This window comes from Chrysemys picta, chromosome 7, assembly GCF_011386835.1.
Source record: "Chrysemys picta bellii isolate R12L10 chromosome 7, ASM1138683v2, whole genome shotgun sequence".
In the NCBI taxonomy this organism is placed as follows: domain Eukaryota; kingdom Metazoa; phylum Chordata; order Testudines; family Emydidae; genus Chrysemys; species Chrysemys picta.
In genome coordinates, this window is record NC_088797.1 from 122373397 (window position 1) to 122388498 (window position 15102).

A 15102-nucleotide genomic window follows, 5' to 3' on the forward strand; every position below is an offset into this window, starting at 1 on the left:
GACATTTTTAATATACACAAGTAACTAACGATGAAAGAGTGGGAAGGAAGCAGGGATAGGAATCATAAAATCTGGGGGTTTGGTGAGAATAGATTCCCAAAATTTAGGGGTAGATCCCCTGGGGTGATGCAGCGGCTCTATTCTGCCAGTGTAATCTGGCTACAAACCTGATTTACCTGAGACCTGGAGGATTGTCCCAGTGTAGGACTGATTTACCAGTGGTGCGGAACCGTGTAAGGGCTCTTGTACCACACACACTTCTTGCTGCTAGAGGAGCAGGGAAAAGGGGACATGTGTGGGTTTCCCCTGGTCCATGCTGAATATTGACCACAGTTTCAGACCCTTTGGGCTCTCCACAGCTGGTATCTATTAGAGCAGCACTCAGACTGCTCTCTCATGTTATAGGATGGGATGCGCCAATTTTACAAGCCTACAGTTTGGTGGGTTTGTCCACCGTAGTGGTGAGTCAGGGGTTGGCTGACTTCAGCTGTCACCCATTCTAAAGCACTAAGCGGTGAGAGCAGGGCTGTTTTTTTTTCTAGTTTTACACCCATCTGACCAACAGTCATATTTGCCCCAGTGCATCAGCTGAATTTAGGGTGACCAGATAGCAAAGGCAAAAAATCAGGACGGGGGTTATGGGTGCCTAAAAAAGACAAAGCCTTTTGGCACGGTCCTAACAATATCTAGATGTCTGATCACCCTAGCTGAATTATGTTTAACAAATTAATTTCAATTTTTGGATGTTTATCTATCCTGCTCCTGCAAAAACTTAGGAACGTTTTGCTCAATGAGGACCAGTCACATCCATGAAGTTACTCACATGAGTGTTTGCAGGCTCAGAGTCTGGGTTCTCCAAGCAGCACCCATCACCCTAGTATCTGAGCATCTCCTAAGAGTTATGACCATTAAAAGCCATTCAATAAATCACTGAATATAGAGATTGCTGTTAATGCCATTTTGCCAAATTCTTCTTAGTTTCCTAGGCTTGTATACCCTCGCAATCTCACTTAGCCTTGATTACGACTTGGTAACCTAAAAGTTAGGTGAATCCAGGATTACGAATCCTACACGGATTTTAAAGCAATTTTAAAGAAAAAATAACTTTTTTTAAAAATCTGGGTGTTGTGCTGTGTGGTAATCCCAAAGTGTCACGTGAAGACGGTATCTGAAAGGCTCCCCGAGGCTTGCAATTCAGAATTTCAATGAAGCGGTGCAGTCCACTTCATCTAATGGAAATCTTGTGCAAGCGAAAGTTCCCAGTTATCCTGCTTAAAAATGAATCCAATACTCTTAGGAAATTATCTTCCTAGGTAGTTATACATATGAGAGCACTGCTGAGCACAGCAGGGGCTGGTTTGATGGCTAGTACATTATACAGGAGAAAGAAGAGGAGAAGGAAAATAATGTATTTCGTCAATTGCCAGTTGCTGGGATTTCATACCCAGCAACTGAAGGATACTTCCCTGGTTTCCCTCATTTTTACCTTCAGAACGGGTTCACCGTGCCTTAACAAAAGCCTGGTCAGTATTCAGGAAGCTACAGATTTAAATACACATCTCTGTCTCCAGGACTGATCTGTGCCCTATGAACTTATCTGGTATGAATTATTTATCTTTCAGTTTCAATTTTTCAGCATGACTCAGTGTTGGTTGGCTGTTCTCTTGTTTATCGTTTTTCCAGTTGTCTTTGGCTTGTGGCTGGGATGGCCCAAGCAACTGCACCAGCCTTCATCTTGGTCATCGCCTGAGATTCAACCCAGGATCTCTAGTGATAGGCCAGGAGTGAAGGACTAGGAGCTGCAGCAGGCACTCGCATCTTCAGTGGGTCAGACATAGGAGGAGAGTGTGCAATACAACCTGAACAGAGGGTTACAAGAAGAGTCAGGTCTTCGTTTATTGAGATACAAATTGGGACCTGAATAGCTTTAAGATGAACTGCAGATTTTCCTGGACTCTCCTGTACAAGGTTTGTGCAGCAGTTAAGACCTCAAAATAGAAATGAAGTGGGGCTTAAGTGGCGGATAAGCCTTGTGCAGATTTTCTATACGTGGGTGAATTTCACCCTTGCCGAATATGGTTTGGGGAATTCCAAGAAATGGGGTGAAGAGAGTAAAATAATGTACCGCTTATCAAAGGTTTGCTGAAAGATGATACAGAGCCTTGATGCTGCAGTGACTTGAACTATATAGATACCTTGACCCTGCAGAGTCACACTTCTTGTAAAAGAAACTCTCTGTAATACAAACTCAACTCACAGTGAGTTCAGGACTTGATCTAAAGCTCATTGGAGTCAATGGGAATTTTTCAATGGGCTTTGGATCAAGGTCTTACTGAACTGCATGTTGTGGCAAAGACACAGTCTGAAACTTCTTGCTATATTACTAGGAGTTATAGTTGATATACCTGGAAAGAATCACTACATCTCGGCTTAGCCCAGTACCATGAGCAGGTGCTTATATGCCCCCAATTCAGCAAAGCACTTAAGCGCATACTTTAGCATTAAGCATGTAAGTAATCCTATCCCCATTCAGCAAAGCATGTAGCCAAGTCAATGGGACTTAAACACAAGCACTTTGGTGAAGCAGGACTTTTATGAAGAATTTAGGCAACCGACTTCACCTGGTCTCAACTGAGAGGTTGCTACCAGAACCAACTTACGCTGGGGTTCCCACTGCTCATCACACTGGTTCCATACTGCTGAGTACGTACTTTCTTCCTCCCTTGACTATCCCTTTTATTCTTTCCTTCCTTTTCCCTACTCGCTGACCTCACTTCCCAATCCCCATTATTCCACCTGTGTCCCATCACCATGCTTAAGAAAAAACCATCCGTGTCACTAAAAGCCACATGCCCTATCCACATGTCCCGATCACTGTGTTTGTATGTGCAGCCCGTTCCCCCCTCTTCGGCTGCTTCAGACCATAAACTCTTCCGGGCGGGGCCTGTGCTTTCCTCCATGCTTGGGAAGTGCACAAGGGGTGACATGATCACACCTGCTTGGGGAACAAATATTTGATAATGGGCACTGCAGTCTAGCAGACAAAGGTCTTAACAAGTTTCAGCAGCTGGAAGTTGAAACTAAATAAATTCAGAGTGGACATAAGGCACAAACTTTTAATAGTGAGGGTCATTAACCCTTGGAGCCATCTGCCAAGGATCATGGTGAATTTTTAAATCACAATTAGATTGAAAAAACGCTCTAGTTCAAACAGGATTTATCTGAGGGAGGTTCTGTGGCCTGAGTTAAACAGGAGCTCAGACTAGATGATCATAGAGGTCCCTTCTGGCCTTGGAATCTATTAGTCTATTTTGGGCTTTACTTCACTATAGAACAGGTGGGCAAACTTTTTGGCCCAAGGGCCACATCTGGGTGGGGAAATTGTATGCAGGGCCATGAATGTAGGGCTGGGGCGGGGGGTTGGGGTGTGGGAGGGAGTGCGGGGTGTGTGTGTAGGGGTGCTGTGTGCAGGAGGAGGCTCAGGGCAGAGTGCAGAAGGGGGTTGGGGTGCAGGAGGGTTGCAATGTGCAGGAAGGGGCTCAGGGCAGGGGGTTGAGGTGCAGAAGGGTGCAGAGTGTGGGAGTTGGCTCAGGGCAGGGGGTTGAGGTGCAGAAGGGGTGCAGAGTGTGGGAGTTGGCTCAGGGCAGGGGGTTGAGGTGCAGAAGGGGTGCAGAGTGTGGGAGTTGGCTCAGGGCAGGGGGTTGAGGTGCAGAAGGGGTGCAGAGTGTGGGAGTTGGCTCAGGGCAGGGGGTTGAGGTGCAGAAGGGGTGCAGAGTGTGGGAGGGGGCTCAGAGCAGGGGGTTGAGGTGCAGAAGGGGTGTGGGGTGCAGCAGGGGGCTCAGGGCAGGGGTTCAGCATGAGGGCTCCAACCCGGCGCCACTTACCTCGAGTGGCTGCAGGGTGGCAGCAGCGGGCAGGGTGGCTAAGGCAGGTTCCCTGCCTGCCCTGGCCCCAAGATGCTCCCGGAAGTGGCCAGCATGTCTGGCAGTGGCTCCTGGGGGTAGGGTGGGGCAGGCAGCTCCACCGCGTGCTGCCCTCGCCTGCGGGAACCACCCCCGAAGCTCCCATTGGCCGTGGTTCCCCGTTCCCGGGAACTTCCAGGAGCGGCACGGGGCAGGGCAGGCAGGGAGACTGCCTTAGCCCCACTTTGCCATGGGCCGTAGTTTGCCCTCCCCTGCTACAGAAAATAATAACTAATAATTATAGGTTCAGGGCTGGATACTTTTCAGCTTTGGCTAAAGATTCAAGCTGGTCCTTATTACACCCAAGCCAAGTCATCTGTCTCGCCTCAAAACCCATCACCTCACCGCCCCCTGTGATCACCAAACAGAGACAGAAGTCAAAGGGGGCCTCCTTGAGAATGAACACATGTATCTTTAAGAGCTTTTGCTAGGACAATGGCTCTTCCCCTTATTGGCAAACATCCCAGCCACCTTTTCACTTCTGCACAGACCCCAGGGCCTTTCCTGTCTATCTGCTGCGCCTAATGAGGTGCTTACCTGATGTCAATCATCATAACAGAGTCTTCTCTGTGACAGCTTGGGAGGCAGGCGGTACTGCAGCTACCTAGCAAGCAGCACTGCACACAAAAGCACTCTAAAATCAACGAACCAGGAGTAAAACACGAAACAACTTACATTCAGACCTGCATTACGTTCCTCAGCAAGGAACAATCATGCAGACATTAAACCAGAGGCCCACACGGTCATGGTTACTGTTTTACTTTAAATGAATTGTGGGGGCAAAGGAAAGCTTTAGAAATGTCTGCTGTTGTAATGGTGGGGACAGCAAGAAAGAAGGCTTATTTCGTGGAGGCGGTGAGAGTATTTAAAGAGACGCAGTTTGGTGATGTTAGAGAGCTAAAGGGACCACTGGTGCACGCCGTCAGCAATCAAGAGAAAAATGTTTTCATGGTCATTTTTGTGAGTCATTCATAAAATATTGACTCTAGAATGGGGAAAGTCTGTTTGAAATAAAATGCTTATGTCTGGCTGTCTGAGTATGTATGGGTTTTCTATAGTGTCCTTTACTAAGCACATCCCAAGTAGATTAACTATGCATAGGGGGGTCCCTAGTGTGACTTCCTGTAGCTTTTTCTTTTTTGTCTGCTACTGGTTAGAGGAAGCTGTGCTTTCGGGGGAGAATTATAGTCAGTCAGGAAATGATTTTTATTCCTGCAAAATGTTTTGTTTTCAGGTTATCCTTGAAAAACCCAAACCAAAAATTAATTTATTATTTTTTTGGCAACTGAAAACTGAAGTATCTTTGATTTTCAGGTGCGTGTTTGGACAAAAAAACATTCAGTAGTTCCTGCATCAAGCATAAACACTTTTGGTTGAACTAGAGCACATGTTTTAGAAAGATGTCTGGTCTTGCTTTAAGGACTCCAAGTGGTGCGAGTTTGCCACCTCCCATGGCAATTAGTTCCAATAGTTAATTATTCCCCTTGTTAAAAATTTGCATCTTATTTCCCATTGGAACTTTTTTATTTCAGGGTCTAGCCATTGGATCTTTAAATGATTGAATATTATGCACATTCACCTGGACAAGTTGCAGGTAAATTTGCCTAGATGTTAGGAAAGGCATGTTTCTGAACACCCATTCACAGTTATCATGGTTCCACAAGCACACTGACTGTAACTGCAGGCCTAAGCAGTCAAAAATCTACCCTGCGAGGTTCTGGCCTGTACCAAGAGGCTATTAAATTTTATTTGTAATACACTGACTTAGTGTGTGGGGTCATGTCTTCCTCTACTGACTGGCCCCAGTGACTTTACCAGTTTATTACTTATAGCTAATAAGCGGGGTGGGGGAGCGTTCAGATCAATCATTTGATAGGTGCTTTTGATGAAGGAAATCTTGGGTTTGAGGCCTGTCAGTGATGATAGCGTCTGTCTGTGTGAACCCATGGTTCATTACATAAAAAAAAAGGATCAGAAATTTGCGATTAATTGTTTCTCTGCTTATACTGAAAGAAAATTATTTTTTTACTAGATTTGTTTTCCCATCATATGCATCTGGGGGCGTATACGAATGTACTGTCTGCAAGGGATTGCCATAATTTCCACTGCACAGGAAGCAGCATTTCAGTTGCAATCTGCTAACTCTCAGCTAAGTATCATATTGTGCATAACAAATTCAACCAGGGCAGAAAAAGGGAAACAACACCATCAGAAATGCTCACCCCAATCTATTCTTCATGTTCAGTTCACTGTGGTACAGATAAATACAGGCTGAGGAGCGTGGCCTTTCCTAGTACATGGATTTGTACGGATAGGGTAGCTATGGACTCATTCCCAGAGTCCAGGATTTCCCCTGGGTTGTCCCTGCCCCCACCTGCATGCCCCTGTCCCCAACAGTGTGCCCTCACACACACAGGGCGTGCAAGATCATGGTGCACGAAAGGATACCATTTTGCAGAGTATGCCACCCTGTTCCCACTGGCATGACTTCACATGCTCCATGCGGGCAAAGTCTAACCGGCGGTGGGAGGGAGGGAGGGAGGAAGCAGCATGCTCTGCAAAATGGTGTCCTTGGTGCATCTGCAATACCAGATTAAACCATGTCCAGTTTTACATCAGTACCAGACAGGGACACACCTTACAAAACCAGGACTGCCCATCTTAAAACCAGACGAATGGCATGCCTAGGTATGGCAGAGCTTAATCTGGAAAAAACATAGACATTTCCTTTCTGGATCAGAACCCCATCTGGTCCAGTATCCTGTTTCTGACAATGGCCATTCCATGGAAAGTATAAACAACCCTACAACAGGCTCAGAGGGAGTTTCTGCCTAAATCCCATCTTAAACCCTGAATTGTGAAAGTTCATATCCCTTCCAAAACTCTTGGCCTAATTTAATACATACTATTGGAACTTTGCCTATTCTTTTTATCCATAGAAAGTTCCCGTCCGGTTTTGAATTCCGCCAAACTCTAAGAACAAAAACAAACATTTTGCTTTTCCCCTCAAACCATTAACAACATATTTTGTTTTTTGCCATTGAAGAAAGATTTTTTTTTCACATCACTTTACAAGTCATGCAAAATAGAATCCATCAAAGACCACCCACATTTGTACAAAGACTCTGCCATTGCAATGCGTGCGGATCAAGAGCAGACATTTCGTGCTGGAAAAAGTGCTTAACAAGTAAACATGAATAATTCATGAACTGAGGTTAACAACAACAATAAAACTAACAATGCGGGCGTCAAATAATGTCTGTTATTGTTCATTTTTAACCCCAGTTCAGTTTCTGGGTTTAGTGTCAGGGTGTCTAGTTGTGTTGGTGGCCTGTGATACACAGGTGAGACTAGATGATCAGGTCTTAAATTCCATGACTTTTCTATGACTCTGTTTGTGGACATACGTTTCTTCATGTCATATCACACGCTAAAGACTGTGTGTCACCATAGTAGCCTGCACCAGGGAGATATTAGCCTTTTGGGCCTGACCTATAGAATATGGTTAGGAATTTAGCTTTAAGCAGAGATGGATTAGATGTCAGATAATAATTAGCTCACCTGTCTTCCCAATGGCATCTCTGAAATACTTGCCTTTCTATAGTCACCATATATTGGGTATCTGAGGCTGTAATGTCACAGCTGGAAGTATCACCCTTAATAGTACTAGTTCCTGAGTGAGACGAGGTGGGTGAAGTAATTGAACCAACTTCTGTTGGTGAAAGAGGCAAGCACAGAGCTCTTCTTCCGGTCTGGAAAAGGTACTTGGAGTGTCAAAGCTAAATACAAGGTGGAACAGATTAAGTGTACGGTATTAACAGATGTTGCAAGATACCATTCAAAATGAAGTGGGCAATTAGCACCTATGCAGTCATTGGAAAAAGGAGGGTTAGTGGGTTGCAAGTTGTTATAACGAGACATCAAACCAGTGTCTTTATTGAGCCCATGGTTTTGGTATTAAGGCAAGAGTTATGAATTTAAGCTCCCAGGCTCATCTTTTGAAGGGGTTGTGTGCAGGTTTCCTTTGAGGATGAGGACTGAGAGGTCAGATATAGAGTGATACCTTTATGAAAAGTGGTCACCCACTGTTGATATGGTGGTTTTGTCTTTTATCATTTTTCTGTGTGAATTCATTTGAGGGCATAGTGATTGTCTGGTTTCATTCACATTATTGTTGGGACATTTGATGCACTAGATGAGGTACACCACATCTTATAATGATCACGTGTAGAACCGATGGCTCTTGAAAGGTGTGTGGTGGGGGTGGGGGTGGGGGTATTGACCAACGTAACAGTGGAGATACATCTGCAGGTTTTGCGTGTGTTGGGATGGCACGGTCTGTGCTGCTTTGAGTTGGTGTGTGATGAGTGACAGTTATGTGCCTACCAGCAAATATATGGGACTTGTGGCCCCATATTTACAGTTGGTTGAACTGTTTCAGTCTAGCTCTGCCATTAAATAGCTCCAGCCATGCCCCACTTCGCTGAAGGTCCAGGGAGTCATTCTTTAACCTTTAAGAGGGAAAGTTCCCACTGACTTCAATGGAAGTCGGGAGGGGGGTCTATGCTGTTTGCTTTAGAAAATCCCACTCTTAGCGACATCAGCAAGTAGGTAATATCATCATCGCAGACCCAGGGGATCTTCATTTGCCATTTCTCCTGGCTAACGATGTCCATCAACATATGTTCAGGTTTCAGATCTCTGCCCTGACAACCCCATCACCCTCCTTCATTAAAAAGAACTGGGGGCATCACCAACAGGGAACTGTTTTTTTTCCAGATTGCTTCCATCTTAGGTGTTTCATTGAAATGCTCACCTGCAGAAGTCAATATCAGGACCTGATGACAGTTTATCTTTTAACAATGCATCTGGTAATGCAATCCTAATAATCACAAACACACAAAGAGAGAGATCACTTGCACAACCCCTGAATGATACGGTCTGCAGCAGACTAAGATAAAAGGATTATGCAGAGGTGAACGGACAGCAATATGGTGCAATCAATCCCCTGTAATATGCTTCAGAGATCCTGATGTGTCAAAGCATACCCTGTGTGATTTGTTGTGGCTGGAGCTGCTTTGTCAGAAATCCAGTGCAGAAAAGCAGCAAAGAAACCAAACAAATTGGTACACTTCAGAGAACCATAGCTGGAAACTGGGTTATATCCAATAGATTTCCTACCATGTGCTTGGTGAGTTCCCATGGTATTAACATTGCCTTTTCACTTACTTGCTACCTTGTGATTTAACAACAAAAATACCCCTCCAAGCTATCCTTTTATCGCTCAAACACAATTAAGAGTGTCCTTATCTAGCTTGTAACACACCACAGTTTCCAGCTTTCTTTATACATCTAGGGCATAGTGAGCGTCCTGAATCAGCCATGCATGCTGTACTTTCCCAGTCACCTGTTCATAGTCCCAATTCTCTCCCCAAACCAATGCACAACATTGTCAAAAGCTGAACTCCCAGCCTAGTGCTCTCAGACACCGATTAATTTTAAAGGGATGCTAGCCAGAGTGATGGGTTCAAACATGCAATGCTGTCCATCACCAGATGCCCCGTTTCTTTTAATGCAAATGCACTTCTCATGGGAAAAGGAGACAATGGAGTATGAAGCTGTGGGTGCTTTAGCTGTGAGTTTCCATACTTGCAACTGTTTGGGTTTTTTTGTGGGTTTTTTTTCCAAGTTAGTCTTCACTCTCAGTTTCCTGGTTTCCTAATGCTGACCCTTATAGTTACAACATTCCTCCAAGGTTCCTTTTTTATGCTTCTGTTACTAAGATGTGTCCTCATCTTAACAAAGCTTTTTTTTTTTTTTTTTGGCAGGGGGATCTGGGAATTTCCTTTGTTTTTTTGTCTGTTTGTTTTTTAAATGTTGGAAATGTTTATGGTCCCAGGGCCCCAGGTGTGGAGCAGAGCAGGGTTTCTTCCCTGCCCTTCGACTCCTGCATGGGACCTGGGGAGCTACAGGATGTGTCAGGGAGAGTGGGGCAATGGGTTTGTAATTCCCAGGGAACCTATTCTCCTCCCACAATGTCAGCAAACCTTCTGGCTACTCAGCTACCCAATGAGCCTAACTAGGAACATCAGCTATTTATGCTCAACCAGCATCTGAGGAGCCCATGAAAACTTGTGTTGGAGGTGAGAGATAAGAAAGGCAGAGTCTCATGGGGATACGCAAGGGAAGTAGGGGAAGGAATCTTCTCTCCCCTGACATCCTCTATAGGGTCTTGAGGAGCAACTAGAAGAGGACAGGATGAGCAGAGAGAGTTTCTCTCACTATTCCCCATCTTCTCCTTCCCTTATGCCCCCCAACCCAGAGTTCCACTCTCCAGTCCCCTTTTCTTTTTCTGCCCCTGCCTCTCCGCAGATTCCCCTTTTGTTCCCCCTTGCTCAAACCTTCTGCTCTTCCACAATGCCCCATCTCCAGTACCACCACCTCCTCCTTCCACCTCAAGTCCTTTCCTTCAGTCTTCCCCTTCTCCCTATCACGTTCCCACACCCTACCTTCCCACCTCTCCCTCCTGGCGTCCCTTTCTCCAACACTCACTTTCCCCTCCCATCTCCAAGATCACCAAAACATATGCTAAATATCTGCCGGAGGTTTTCCAAATGGATCTGGCACGCATTAGGGCAGAAGTGAGGGAGGTGCTCAGAGGCCGTGGAGATGAGGGCCAGATAAGCACGGAGTTCATCGGATAGAAGTGAGAGATGGAGATACTTCTCCAACTATTGACAGAAAACCTGAAATAAGCAGGGATCCAACTGAGGTTGCTTTATTTGCTTTTTGTGACTGAAAAGGAGTCGTGATGAGATACAAAATATTGGCTGATTTAGAAGCAGTTGAAGCATGCGATAGTGTCTCTAATTCTGTGGTCACACAGACAGTGTCAGATAAGTTGAAAGAGTTGGGAAAATATTATTTATTTCTGTAAGGGCCTTGCGTCCTCTACAAAAAAAAACTATTTGCTAAGACTTTTGAATCAAGCTAAACCAGGGCTTAAGATACTGCAATTTCCAAATCTGTGGCATTTGCTAGAATTACACTTAATAGTGTCCGTAATGTTCAAACACATGGTTGATTTCAAACATGCACTCATGGGGCATTATTCAAATAAGCAAGCAAATTAAAGCACATGTGCTTTGCTGTTCGCTGGGATCTAAATCAAATTCCAAAAGTGACTCCTACAGTGACTCAAAGTTGGTGGTGCTCAATTATCGAAGCAAATGATGGGGTTTTTTGGCTGTTCAATGTCCCCTTCAATATGTTGTTGCTCCACAAGAAACCTACTGGGGCAAATGGTAATCAGAGCAGAGAAAAAAAATAACATGATTTATTCGTATTGCCAGCTGAAATTTATGGTGGATTTTTCTTTTTGGTCATGTTTTATACTAAGGTTCCATTTCTGAATAATCTATAAAGATTTAATAAATGATTAATGATTAATCAATTGTTATAGAGGCCAGTATGTCAATAGGTTGCTCATAACCATGGCCTATTGTCATCTATAGCACCTTCTACTGATGTGCTTATAACATAATGTGCAATATGCAAGCCTGTAACATATCTATAACTAGAGCTAGTTGGAGTTGTGATTTCAGCTGCCTCCTGCTACCATTCTTCTTTATAGGCCAGGTTTCCTGGTCAAACTACATCTCCCATGATGCACCATGATCTCCCATCTTGGAGAGGGGAGAGAATGTATAATGGGAATCCCTGGCCATGGTGCATCAGGGGAGTTGTTGTCAAGGAGAGGATCACAGACAATACAGGTGAGTGGAGATATGAGGCAAAGAAACTTCAACTCCCATAAAGCACTCTGGCAGCATATAAAAATCAAAATATTTTGCTTTTCTGGTGTTTGTCTTTTCAATGAAACATCTACATTTTTGTAGACATTTTTATGAAAAATGTTCGTTGATAACCTGTTTTCCATCATCAAACAGGTTGGATGGAAAATTTACAACCAGGCCTGCTTATAAAAACTATGAATAATCTTTATAAACTGGTTATAAATGGAGCCTTAATATAAAGAGTGACCAAAAATAATCTCAGAAATTGATTCAATTAAATAAAATAAAAGAGTAGGGACCTGAAAAAGATCTGTATCCACCAGCTGATTTTGCCAAATAAGGAATGGACTTGAGCATATGCTTAAATGCTTTGCTTAATCAGGGCCTAGAAGACAAGTAATAGCAGGGGGGTGAAGCAAACAAACAGATGGGTGATAACAGTAACAGGGGGAGGTTTTAGCATAGACTAGCTATGTGCACAATGTGCGCAAAAATCACATAACTATCCCTTCCAGATGACGAAGAAGCACTGGTTGGCTTCAAAGGGGTATGCCACACATATGCGTTTGATCTTCGCCCACCACCCCCTCTCTGCTCTAACTCCATATCCTCTCCTGGGGAGGAGGGTTCTTTTAACTGCTGCTGTTCAGTGTTTTAGGAAGGAAAAAGTTCAGTTTCTCAAATGGTTTCACTGTTATGAATTTTGTATAAGAGCTAAAAGGGGTGCATTTTCAATAGCGAAAACCCAGAAGGGAGAAGCGGAAGTTTGTATTATGTCTCTGAACTATTTCTTTCTGCTTGGCCAAGAAACAGGCTCAGTGGAGCATGCAGACTCTAAGTAGGATATTTCAATACTGGCCTCCCAAAGGACAGCTCTAAACTAAACTGTCTCTGGCCCGCACTGACAACAGGCTCTGGAGGGAGTGTTGAACGCTTCAGTCATCTCTGTGGATGGCGCCGGAGATTCTGAAGCCCGTGTTCTGTTGCCTTTCCCTTCAGAGCACTCATGACCTGTTCTTTTGCCGGGAGGACGCACATACAAGTGATTGGAAGGAGAGCATGTGCTACAACCGCCATCAGGCCTTCTGTACAACCAGCGGTCTGATCTCAAGAGTGCTCACCGTGTTTTGTTGTGCAAAGTGTTGACACATTGGACAAGTCCGAGAATTGGTTTGAGATAGTCAAGGAAATCGCTAAGCTACCCGCGTTGCGTTTTTTCTCATAAATGGTTAGATTCCTCTAGTGATGTTTCCAGGAATTTGCAGGATCTAGCCATTCTGTAAAACGCTCTTCACCCTCTGCTGAGCAGAGCTAAGTCCCAAATAAAAATAAATTAATTAAGCCAACCAAAACCACTGAGCGATTGGTTTGTATTTTTATTCCCATTTTACAGCTGGGGAATCTAGTCACATACAAGTTAAGTGATTTTATTTGTGGTCGCAAAATAGATCAATGGCAGAACTAGATATAGAACCCAAGAGTCCTGACTTCCTTTCATTATTCATGGTGTGTGATTGGTAGAATAATTAGTAGTTATGTTTTAAGTCTTGGATCTCAGCTCTGGTCCAATTGTTGGTTGATTTGTCCAGAGGCAGTTCCTTGACCACTGTGTCTGTGAGGCTTCCTCCCCCTTCTATAGGGCAAGGCTGTTCTTCCTGCTCCTCTTCCAGCAATCAAAATAGACAGGCCTCGCCACCCACACCAATTGTGGGTGCTAAGCACTTGAAAATCTGGCCCAAAATGCACTGCATTTTTTAAGATGGAAAAATAATTCTTGAAGAGAATCTTCAAGTTTCCTGGAGTACGATGTCTCTGCAGAACATGGTTAACTGGTTGCTATTTATTGAGTCCTCGGTGCCTGTTGTGCAGAATCTCCAAGAGTGGCAAAGTCACGTATTAAAAAAAAAAAAGAGAGAGACACACACAAATTATGGCTCTCGGCAGATCAAGCAGCCTGAAGAACAGCTTACAGGACGGCGACTGTCACTGAACGCCCAGCCGGTGTCGTATCAATATTTTCCTTCATGGAGACACTGGTGGGAGTGTTTAGGGGGGGGAAAGCAGTAAACAGGCTGTGCTAGTTTGTGTGGCTGCCCGTGAAGAGCTAAATTGCTCAGATACTGTGTTGCAGGGTCTCCTTCTTGACACGTGGCCTTTGGCAGCCCATTCAGCCTGTCTGTCTCCCTTCATCTGTCTGCCTGTCTCCCTCTCTGTATATGGATATCAGGGGTGGCTCTAGCTTTTTTGCCGCCCCAAGCATGGCAGGCAGGCTGCTTTCAGCGGCTTGCCTACAGGAGGTCCCCGGTCCCACAGATTCAGTGGCATGCCTGCGGGAGGTCCACCGATCCTGTGGCTTCGGCGTACCCGCCGCCGAATCTGCAGGACCGGCGGACCTCCCGCAGGCAAGCCGCCAAAGGCTGCCTGACTGCCGCCCTCAAAGGGACCGGCAAGGCGCCCCCCGCTGCTTGCCGCCCCAGGCACACACTTGGAGCGCCGGTGCCTGGAGCTGCCGCGGGGATATAAGTTTTCATAAATGCAGTATTGCCAAGCATAAGTGTACCAAAAATATGAGTCAGCCCCCACTTCCAAATCATGTGACTGGCTTAAAAATCATGCAATTTTTTTTTAATGATAACTTTTGAGTTCTTTTTGTCTTCTGTTTCATGACTCTTTAGGGTAGACTTGTTCTAACTTTTCTCCACCGCCATCAAGGGGGTAAAAACTTACTTTTTTTCCCCAATGAAAGCTGAGAGTCTCTCCAGGAACGTGAGACTCATGATACAACTGCAAAAGCTGGCAACACAGGATATGTATTTTATTGTTGAACATCAATAAACGACATCATTGATAGTTATTTGTAACAGTCTGCTTTGGAGTTTATTAGCAGTTGTAACAGACTCAGCATTTTATTCTGGAACAAAGACGTAAAGCAGATGTAAAGGCTGCAAAAAGGGATCAAGACCCGATTTATGGATTTTAAAACCAATAGGATGCGTTACGATTATCTAGTCTGACCCAATGTCTAACCCAGGCCATATAACTTCACCAGGGCCGGCTCTAACTTTTTTGCCGCCCCAAGCCAAAAAAAAAAAAAGCCCCGCCATAACAACCCCCCCCAATGCCACCCTGCCGAAACAAAAACAGCCCCTCCCAGCCCCGCCCTGCCGAAACGAAAACAATCCCCCCCAGCCAAACCAAAAACAAAAAAAAAACCCAGCCCCGCCCCGCCGAACCAAAAACAACCCCCCCCGAGCGCCGCCCTGCCGAACCAAAAACAAAACAAACAAAAAAACAGCGCTGCCCCACAGAACCAAAAACAACCCCCCCAGCACCGCCCTGCCCCG